Source organism: Primulina tabacum, chromosome 11 (genome assembly GCF_025594145.1).
Source record: "Primulina tabacum isolate GXHZ01 chromosome 11, ASM2559414v2, whole genome shotgun sequence".
Classification (NCBI taxonomy): domain Eukaryota; kingdom Viridiplantae; phylum Streptophyta; class Magnoliopsida; order Lamiales; family Gesneriaceae; genus Primulina; species Primulina tabacum.
Window position 1 is genome coordinate 36,400,259 of NC_134560.1, and position 11,794 is coordinate 36,412,052.

The following is an 11,794-nucleotide window of genomic DNA, read 5'->3' on the forward strand; positions in this document are numbered from 1 at the left end:
GATATCATCCAATTCCCCCAAGGACAAAAGATTCTTCGTCAGTCCTTTCGCATGTCGTACCTCTTGTATGGTGCGAATGGTGCCATCAAACATTTTAATTTTGATAGTACCGACCCCAGTGATTTCCAAGGCATGATCATTTACCATGAATACAGATCCTCCTGAGACTGGTTCATAATGATCGAACCATTCTCTCTGAGACGTCATGTGCCACGTTGCTCCTGAATCCATAATCCACATGTCATAAAATTTGTGTCTGTCTTCTGTAACTGTTGTTGCTTCGCTGAATAATATTTCACCACTGCCTGAAAGTACTGGCCACATTTCCTTGAGAACTTTTATCGATACTCATACACTCTTTCTTGAAGTGCCATTTACTGCCACATTCAAAGCAGTAAATATTTTTCTTCTTACTTCTCGACTTTGATCTACCTCGTCTTTGGCTCCCACTGGAGTCACGGTCCGTAAATCTTCCTCTTATCATCGGTAAAGCCTCTGCCTGCTTCGAGGTTACCAACCTATCTTCCTTATTCTTGCGCCGGCTTGCTTCTCCGATAACCGCAGTTAAGACATCGTCGAATCTTAGAAAGCCCATAAGAATATTGTTCGTAATGTTGATGATAAGTTGATCATATGAATCTGGTAGACTTTGAAGTAAAAGCTCCGCACGTTTATTTTCCCCTATTTTATGCCCCATGGAAGTGAGTTGGACAAATAGAGTAATTATTGTGTTGATATGGTTGGTCATCGATGAAGATTCCGCCATCCGAAGAGTATAAAGCCTTCTCTTTAGAAAAATCATGTTGTGTAACGACCTGACCTCGTACATCTTTGTCAGAGTATCGCAGATAACTTTGGCTATTTTTATCTCAGAGATACTTGACAATACTTCGTCTGCTATAGCCAAGTGTAAATTGGCAACAACATTGTCATTCATCTCATTCCACTTTCCATCGTCCGTAATTTCCACCGGTCTTTCTCCAATAGCCGCCAAGCAATTCTCCTTTCTTAAAACTGCTTGTATCTTTATTTTCCATAGCATAAAATTGCTTTCGTTGAACTTTGTTATTTCGTACCTGCCCGCCATTACGTCTACAATAATTTTGTAGACTGGACAAAATAATCCCGCCTTAACAAAAAAAATTCAAAAAATCTTTTCTGATGTGGAAGATCAGTCTAAGCTGCAACCATAGAGCATACTCAGAATTTTAAGAAATTTTAAATCAAAGCTCTTATATTACTTGTTGGTCCCACGTGCGGAATTTGAGATAATAAATTCGAAAATAAAGAATAAACTGGACACCGAAATTTACGTGAAAAACCTCTAAAAATTATTAGAGTAAAAATCACGGGCAAGATGAAAAGATTTCCACTATAATATTTTGTGGCAACTCACTTACTGTGTTTCCAAAGAGAACACACATTCTCTTAATACAGGAGAACAAACACCTCACAAATATTATAGAACTAAGCACTCAAATGTTATATGATGAGAGAAAACTCGAAGAAATGATGATTTGAAATAAAGGAATGATGCACCTATTTATAGTAAAATTTCGAGGTCTTTCAAAATGCGTCATCTTTTCAACAAATGCATGCTTATTAATTGCACCTCCATGATTGCCCACAACTTGCATCAATCAATAGCCGACAAAATGTGCACATTGTTTCCTCTAAGTCTACCATAAGACCTCTCAAATCCATATTCTTTGCACCCGTCTTCTAAAATTCCACAATACGAGCTTTCAACTCAGCATTTTTTGGTCTCAAGTCTTATATAGCAACAGTATGAGTTGCATGGATGATCCTTACCCGATTGAAGTAGACATTAAGGAAACATAAATTTTGCCTGGGAGCCAAGGCCATAGAGGCGACTCTTCTTCATCACCCAACAACATCATAATATATGTTATTTATGTCATCATGTAATAGAGTATGTGGCTCCTCCCATCTGTAGAAGCCTGAGATGTTTCTGTAAATTTTGTTGTCATATTATCCTGTGTAAAATAAAATATTATCTATTAATATGTAATATATGAACTAATTGGTTCCTTAACATTCAATTTATATTCAATGAAGAAAAATAAATCAGTATTTCAACCAACTTACAATAGAAGCTTTAATTTATATAATGCAAATTTTATAAATGCAAAAAAATAAAAAATAAAAATAAAAAAATTCAAAGTCAGAATAAAAAACAAGCGAGACATATAATTCCAACTAGTCCTCCAAACATTGACAACACACCAAACCTCCATACCAAAAAATGGAATATGTTATTTACTAATAAATAAAGTTTTGATGCCTGAGATCGAACATCGACGAAATTGTCATCCTTTTGAAGATGTGTACTGCGAAAGATTTCTACTCTTTCTAGTTGTCCCCAAGTTTTTTTTCCACTTTTTCTGCTACAAACACTCTGTCATATAGCCCACACAACATTAGGAACATGTTCTGGAGGCTGACTCATTTTTCTCCACTTGTGCCATAATTTTTGTATTGTACTTGATAATACAAATTCCATGTTGCCTTAAACTCTTCGTCTTTCCCAGATGACATGTATACGTCTTCCCAGACATGATAATCACGACTCTTCATTCAAAACATTTTCAACTTTTCATAAAGACACATCGAGCCATATTTGAGGCATATCCATCGGGGAATTTTATTTCCTTCACCCAACTATACAATGTTTGTTTACTTTCTTTTTCCAATGTGTAACAAGCCTATGGAAAATTTTTGGTTGTTTCATTCTAATGCAACTTAGGTCTATAACACAATTCTTTTAATTCAGTCACATGACTTTGATGTGTATTTTGTTTTTTCATGGAAAATTCATCACAAAATTGAAAATGTTATCAAAAAAATTCTTCTCAACCATATTATGTCTAATGAGTAGATCCTTCCAATATGGCACTCGAATATGCTCCTTTTCCTCCAAACACATCTACATATCTTGACAATATATTTATTTATAAATTCATTAGAACTCTTTTTAAGTTACTGATACCAACCCATATTTGTCTATTTCCTCGATGATTTCTTCTCCTAAATTAATGTGTGGTGGATGTTTTGTGACCTCCCGATTCTTTATGAAAGCTTTTTCATTTTGCCTAAAAGTGTGGTCAAAAGGGTAAAACTATGATTATCAAACATGGGCATCTTCCCATTACGCGGTAGCGTAAATGTATCAGACTCGTTCATGAAATGTGTACGTGCTAACTTACCTGCCATGCTCCATCCCAACAATGTTGAGTATGTCGGAATATCGCTAGTTGTCCATAACAAAAAGCATGCAACTAAAAATTGGTTACCTGCAATATCATAAGTCTCCACCCTTATACACCATAGGTCCTTAAGTTCAGCAATCAGAGGTTATAGGAACACATATATCTTGTCTTTCTAGTTCTTTGACCCGATACAAGCATAATAAGAAACATGTATTCGTCTTTAATGTAAATCCATGGCGGTATGTTAACGGCGTTAATATGACTAGCCACGATGGATATAGAGTTTGTTGAGGAGCTTTCCGCAGGTTAAAAAAAAGGACACAAGTCGCATAAACATCGTATTTTTTTACTGTAATTACCGAGATTTGTGTACCAGATTTTCTTCTTCGCTAGCCAAACGGCTAAATTTGATTAGCTTATACATTTCCTTATACCTATCTTATAGCCTGCCATATACAGGATTGTTGTAACTGGTGCAGGGGAGGGGCAAGTTGCCCCGATTACCCAGATGTCTGGAATTCATCGGCTTAAAGTCCTAAGCTCACATTACATGGTTACATCACGAAATAAGGATTTTTCTTGTCTAAGTGCTTCCATGCAGCAGAGTTAGAGCGATGAAACATTATATCTTCTCCATGCACATGCTCATGATGCCACCCCATGTGTATTGTTGTGCGCTAGATGCATGAGTCTTGGGGTTAATGGAAAATAATACATAATTTCTTGAGATGTATTTGTTTTATTCTTCCCTATTTCACTCTTGTGTGGCCTATAACGAGGTTAGCCGCACATCTTACATTCAGTAAGTTCAATACCATCATTCCAAAAAATAATTCAATTTTTAATGAAACAATCAATCTTTTCTACAAGCGAACCTAAGCATTTGACTAACTTTTTCGTATTATAGAAGCTATTGATCATTCTGTTATTGGTTGGCGACAATTATAATATCAACTGACATGTATCATCGTTAGGAGAAATGCTGCCTCAAGACTTAAAGTGGTTTGGTAATACAATCCGATAATATTTTTTTGAGTAACTACAATTCAGAAAATAGTTCAAGCACATTAATATCATAATCATCCTAATGTTTCAAAAAATCTTCAAGTGTAGCACATGAATTGTTCAAACTCTCATCATTTGAATCTTTTAACTTGTTCAAGTTATATAAAAAACCTAAAGTCTCTTCATATTTTTTAAACTTCTCAAATCTTGTCTTAGTGAAGAATATCATTATCAACTATATGCAAAAAAAAATTTATCAAAAATATTCTTCAGCTCCTTGTATTAGTTTATCTCAGTCATTTTTATAAAAAAAATATAAATGACGAATACGATTTTCAGGAAATACGAGTTCAACCTATATTTCTAAAGCAATCTTTCCAGTTTCACTCTTTGCGGCTTCAAAACCAGTATTTCTATATTGTTTCGAAAAGATAATCAAACTCTTTAAGAGACTAATTGTAAGGCCAGGGTATCGCACACCCAACACACACAATATTTGCAGAGGTCATGCCTTATTTAAAGTATCGATAGCACATATAATCAACACAAGGCTTATTTATAAAGAATCATAAATTATTTATTAAAAGAAAACAATGAGTCAATCTTTCAATCATATCGATGAGTAAATAAATCAGTCTTTCAAAGGACTAGCAAAAATATTTTAAAAATAATAATCCACGAATCCTAAAAGAACTCAATAAAAATATTCAAGTCTCAAAATCTACGAAACATCCTCTATGTCATCACCATCCTCAATGATCTCTTCTATATATTCTATGTATTCGTCTTCCTCATTCAGATTATTACCTGAAAACAAATTATTCAGTACACTCATGTATCCAGCCACTAATTCGATCTCAAGGATATCGACAAAAGCTTTCACAAAAAATAAATAATAAACACACATGTAAATATGATGTCAGAATGAGATAATAACTAGAATGACAGAACCAAGATAAGAATTCCCTACATGCAGCACTTTGACCATAGGGAACAAGAGGTGGCTCACATGCTTCCCTGCATGCAGCACTTTGACCCGCAGGAACCAAGAGGTGGCTCACATGACAAACAGAACAGAACAACATCCACAATGGGACCCTGTGCGGCCCGGGGCCGAAGAAGGCGGGAGGTGATCGCCGGTGCCATGATGTTGCACGGACAATGAGCTGCTCCTGGCATGCTTCTAGGTAGGAGGGAACATGAATGAACCGATCCCACACCGGAATGAGAGGGATTCCGAGAGTGTTCAATGTAATGGATTGTACAGTTGAAGAGGGCTTAAAAGATTTGATATGTACTATTCATATCACGAATGTGCATCTTCTTTTCGGTAGCTCATCACATTAGAACTCCAAAGTTGAGCGTGCTTGACTTGGGGCAATTCTGGGATGGGTTACCTCCTGGGAATTTTCCTAGAGTGCGTGTGAGTGAGGACATAAGCACGCTGGAAAGACTCGTCTTGGTACAGTGAGGATAGTCGTCGAATCTGAGGCGTTACAGTTGGTATCAAAGCCGACCTCTCTTAGTATGGTGTAATTTGAGGACCGAACCAAGCGGAAGCTGGTGGGCATGTGAGGCCCGGGGCCGAAAGAGGGCGGGGGGTGATCGCCAAGTGCCATGAAGTTGCACGGACAATGAGTGGCTCCGGACAGGATTCTAAGTGGAGGGAACATGAATGAACCGATCCCACACCGGAATGAGAGGGATTCCGAGACTGTTCAATGTAATGTATTGTACAGTTGAAGATGGCTTAAAATATTTGATATGTACTACTCATATCACGAAGATGTATCTTCTTTTCGGTAGCTCATCACATTAGAACTCCAAAGTTAAGCGTGCTTGACTTGGGGCAATTCTGGGATGGGTGACCTCCTAGGAAGGTTACCTAGGGTGCGTGTGAGTGAGTACATAAGCACGTTGGAAAGACTCGTCTTGGTACAGTGAGGATAGTCGTCGAATCTGGGGCGTTACAGACCCCATTATGCAGCACTTTGACCATAGAGAAACAAGAGGTGGCTCGCATGTATCCCATATGCAGCACTTTGACTCGCAGGAACTAAGAGGTAGCTCACATAACATACATATCATCCAGAATATCACCAGAACATAACCAAATATAGAATTTCAACATATAAGGAACATTAAGCATCGATAACAACGATGTGCATCCAAATTCATTTGCGAAATAATGTCGGAATATGAGTGTACGCACCTGAGATTTTTAGCTTAATTCCGAATATTAAATCAGGAATCTCGAGCAATATCAATATCTATAAACCAAGGTTATTAGATTAGAAAGTAGTCCTAAATCATTGTTCTATATACAGAGCTCATACACAACTATATCTTGCTGTTTAAGTCCTTGTAACATGATATCTTAGATATTGGAAAGTCAGATGACCGAAGCATTCTAGCCAAGTTTCATAATGTTGAGAATATATTATCAAGTTTTAAGATTATACTTAGTACCTACTTGGACCAAAACTCTTTCACCTCAAGACATCATAAATCGATTTATAAAAGAATATAAATGACAAAGCTTGAATCTGGACACTTTCATTATATACCTTTAGCCAAACTCTAAACAAGACCACATACTGAAATGGAATTAGAACTAAATATCCATGTTGCCATTTAATTGAATCGGCAATTGTGCATGTCATTAGCTAAGTCTTAATTGTGATTTATATAACCTTTCTATTTAAAAATCATACTTAGTTGCCAAATTACATCGGAACTCCTCCCATAAAAATCTGGAATTTCATGAAATCAATTACTGTAATTAACCATATCTTTTCTTTGGAGAATCTTGTTAACTTTGTTTACCTTGTGCAATACTTCAAACCATATTACTAGGCCCACGAGGAATTCAAAGCTTCCAAATTCATAATTTGCTAAAGGCTCAGCATAACTGTTTTTGCATCACCACTATATTCTACTAAATAAAATTTTGAATTTCTTACTAGAGGAGCTTGAAATCTTAAAGATTTTTTGCTATTAAGAAGGCCTTACCATGTATCCCACCATGATTTTAACGTAAGTCCTTCTCTATTGCAACATTTTACAAAAGATTCAAGAACCTCCCACCGTTTGTTGAATCGGGGAATAATTTATTTGCATCACACTAAAAAATTATATGACTTGAACACAACTCATTGCCATATCATAAAAGGCCAGGTTAAGATAATGAGAACCAAATAGAGTGTAAAATGCTCTATAATACTCCTTTAGTACTCTAATGCATACTCCTTTTTGTTGCCTTTTTCATATTTGAACCATTATCATAACTCTACCCCTCACATGTCATTAAAATAAAGTTCCAATATTCTCAAAACAGATTTAAGCTCATTGTAAAATACATCCCCATATGCTTCAACAACTTTCAAAAATTGAATAAATAACTCTTCCACTGTCTCGAGAGTCTTTCAAACATCAACACATCTCAACATAAGAAACATTTATTCTTCGATAATGTGAATCCCTCGTATTTTTATATCTTGACCGGTTTTTGGGTCTACGAATGGTATGCAAGTGACTCGCTTGCCTTTATGCAGAGGCGTCTTCCATGAATTGAGACTCAGATCTCATTCGCTGATTTTTCGGCATTTTTCACGTGTAATTTTCATTTGCTGACTGCTTTATAAATTGTAGTTCTTTATGATTTATAATTTTCTCTGAGAAATTTCTATTCCGCGCTTCTATTTGAATCATTTTCCACTGTTAAAAAATCTACACTTCAGCGGTTCTGGGCAGGAAATTTAGAGAGGAGCATAGGGAGAAAATGGAGAAGATGGGCTCTATTTTAATTCTTTGTTCGATTATATACCTATATACAGTTGCAGTTGTTCACGGGCATAATGAGCCTATAGGCGTTGGCAGGTATCCCGAAGAAATGAAAACTTGGTACAGAAAACTCCCTCACATGAAGCAAAGGGTGAGTGACCTTCGTTTCTACCTTCATGACATCGTTAGCAACCAGAATCCGACTAATATCTCGATTGCTATGGCCAATTACACGACTCATTCGCCTACATATTTCGGCCTGATTGCCACAATAGACGATATGTTCTCTTCAGGATCGAGCCCGGATTCAGAGAGAGCTAGCAGGGCCCAAGGGTTTTTCTCGTCGGCCGTGTTGGAAAAGCTTGGCTTCCATATGACGTATAATCTTGTGTTTACAAGTTGGAAATTTAAATTTAGTACACTGATTTTGATAGGCCACAATCTGTTCAAGGATGAGTATCGTTAGTTGCAGATTGTTGGTGGCTCTAGTGTTTTCTGAATAGCGCGCGGCTCTGTGATGCCGAATAGGGTGAAGTATAATGCTACTTCCGGTGACGCTATTGTAGAGTATAATGTCGTTCTGTTGAATGATGCATGAGTCCTTGGTCAATACTTTTGTTATACTTCTTGTCTTTAATAAATTTCCTATATTTCATCCCCTATGCTAGGAGATAGCAGACGGGAAATTCTTATTGGATGCGAGTGATAAAATATGTTTCAAAACTTTTTGTGTTAGTTCTTTGTAAAATATTCTATGATCAAATAGAATTTAATTAAATAATTTATTGTGTATCGTACATAGATCATTAGGTTAAAGAAAACGTTACATGTACAATGATAGCTATAAATTTGGTTACGAGATTAGCTACTTGCATCCAAAATTTTAAACCCATTTACCATCCTCTTTTGTAAGCTTTATTAATTATCGAATACGTGGAATCAGCAAAGTAACATATAAGGTCAGAGTAATTGTTATGAAATATGATCTTCCACAACTAGAAGAATTCTCATACACAATCAAGAATCATAGAGACATGAATTACAGTGATCAGCAGCCAAGCATATAACAATTGATAAATACAAAGAACACAAGGATTTATAGTGGTTCGGCTTTAATGCCTACATCCACTTCGACCTCGGAGCAAAGCTTTTATTGACGATCAAAGAGAGCAGAACTAGTTTACAGGTGTGAAGTAAAACGAAGAAGACGATGTCCAGCTAACAGAACTAATGGGTTATTATATACAAGACTATATAATCTAATAATCAGCCCACTAATCCCTTTAGCCCAGCCCATTACCATGTATCTAAACAGGCCCCATAACTCCTTTTCAATGACTCATATATTAGGCTAATTCTTTCTCATTGTCTTGACATTGGAATATACTGATCAATGGTCAACAATTCCCCACCTGATCATTATTCCAATATCTCATCTGCTCCTCGAGTTTAACCGACCCCTTGCTTCAAGGAAGTTTACCAACTTTAAGTAATGCTAGGCAACATTGAAACTTATCTCCAACAACAACTTTAGTTATCATATCAGAGGGATTGTCTTCAGATGCAACCTTATTAATGTTGACTTCTCCCCTTGCTATTATGTCTCGAATGAAATGAAGTCTCACATATATTTGCTTTGTCTTCTCATGGTGTATAGGATTCTTAGCCAACTGAACTGCCCCTTGTCTATCAACACCAAATGAGAGATTCTGCTTCTTCTTTTCTAATTCTTCCATTATGCCTTTGATCCATAATTCCTCCTTGAAAGCTTAAATGGCAACAACATAATCTGCTTCAGTAGTTTATAGGTCTACAATGGGTTGTATATTTGTTTTTCAGCTAATTGTATTACCATATAGTGTGAAGACATAGCCTGTTTGAGACTTTTGTCTGTCTTGATCACCAACGAAAGTCCGAGTCCACATACCCTTCAATCTTCTCCCTGTCACTCCACTTGTTCGTATAAATCCAATATCTTGAGAGCCATTCAAGTACCTGAGTGTCCATTTAACAGCTTGCCAGTGCTCTGGACCCGCGTTGGACATGAATCTGCTTACTAAGCTTGATGCATATGCAAGATCCAGACGTGTACACAGCATCCCATACATTATGCTCCCTACTACATTTGTGTATGGTATTGCCTTCATTTCTTGTTTGCCATCATCTGTTGTGGGACTTTGCATGGCCGATAGTTTTATGTGGGCTCCTATCGGGGTTATAACTTGTTTAGCTTGAGCCATGTTAAACCGATTCAGGACCTTATTGATGTAGTTGCTCTTTGTAATATGTAGAGTCCCCTTTAATATGTTTCTCTGAATTTCCATTCTCAGTATTTTAGATGCTTGACCCATGTCTTTCATTTCACATTACTTATGGTACTCTGTTTGTTGCTTGTTGTGAGCATATCATCAACATATAGGATTAGGTAAATTGCCCCATCACCTTGAGTGTGTTTATGATAAAACATGCATCATTATATTTTAAACTCATTCTCTGTCATGAATTTATCAAACCTCAAGTACCATTGTCTACGTACTTGTTTGAGGCCATATAACGATTTTTTCAGTAGACAAACTTTATCTATATCCTTATTCATCACATATCCTTCGGGTTGAGTCATGAAGTTTGTCTCCTCCAAGCTACCATGTAGAAAGGCAACCTTGACATCCATTTGCTCCAAGTTCAGATCACAATGTAATACCATTCGCAGAAGGATTATTATCGATATGTGTTTCACCACAGGAGAAAATATTTCTCTAAAGTCCATGCCTTATTGTGCTGCATACACTTTAGCAACTAGTCTAGCTTTGTGTTTGGGATCCATAACACCTGGGATTCCTTCTTTCAGTTTATATATCCAATTTCTCCCAATGATCCTTTGATTCTTTGGTTTTTGGACTAGAGCCCAGATGTTATTTTCTGTGGTGATCTCATCTCATCATCCACAACAAGTTTCCAAAGGTGACTTGTGTCACTACTCATGGCTTCATTGTAGGTTCTTGGTTCATTACTCATAAAGTCTGCTACCGTCATAAGAGCATAGGCAGTAACTTCATCATATCCAAGCTTGTTAGGGAGCCTTGTATTTCTTCTTTTTCTATCCCTTTCTGGCTGATAATGCCTTAAATCCTCTTGGTCAACACTCTCTTCTTCTTCTTCAATATGAGCTCGTGTTGCCTCTTTCTTTATAGTAGATGTAATTTCCACCTTATTTCCAGATGCTTCATGATTGTCCTCATTTTCAATTGTACCTCTGTCATTTTCTTTAACAATTTGAGCAGGCTTTTCAACCAACATCTATTGTTCATTAAAGATTACATCCCTCCTTGTAATGAGTTTAGATTTGACTCCATCCTTGGCCCAACATCTATGTCCTTTGGTTCCATTAGTATATCCCAAGAGTATACACTTCTTGGATCTTGGTTCAAGCTTTCCCTCATTCACATGCACATAGACTGGACAACCAAAGATCCTCATATTAGAGTAATCAGTTTTCCTTTCGGACCACACCTCCTCGGGTGTTTTGAGACTTAAAGTAGTTGATGGTGATCTGTTGATCAAGTAGACTGCTATAGAGGCAGCCTCTCCCCAAAAATTCTTACCTAAGTTTGAAAACTTTAGCATACACCGGACTCTTTCGAGGATTGTTCTATTCATCCCTTCTGCAATGCCATTTGTTGAGGAGTGTACTTGACTGTCTGGTGTCTTGCAATGCCTTGATCCTCGCAGTATTCTGTGAATTCCTCACTAAGGTATTCAAGTCCATTGTCAGTCCG

The 11,794-nt window shown here is 36.8% G+C and overlaps 1 pseudogene; it reads left to right on the forward strand.

Annotated features, from left to right (window-relative positions):
- Window positions 1–7,923: 7,923 nt before the first annotated feature.
- LOC142517661 (dirigent protein 21-like) lies at window positions 7,924–8,799 on the forward strand (annotated as a pseudogene).
- Window positions 8,800–11,794: the final 2,995 nt, after the last annotated feature.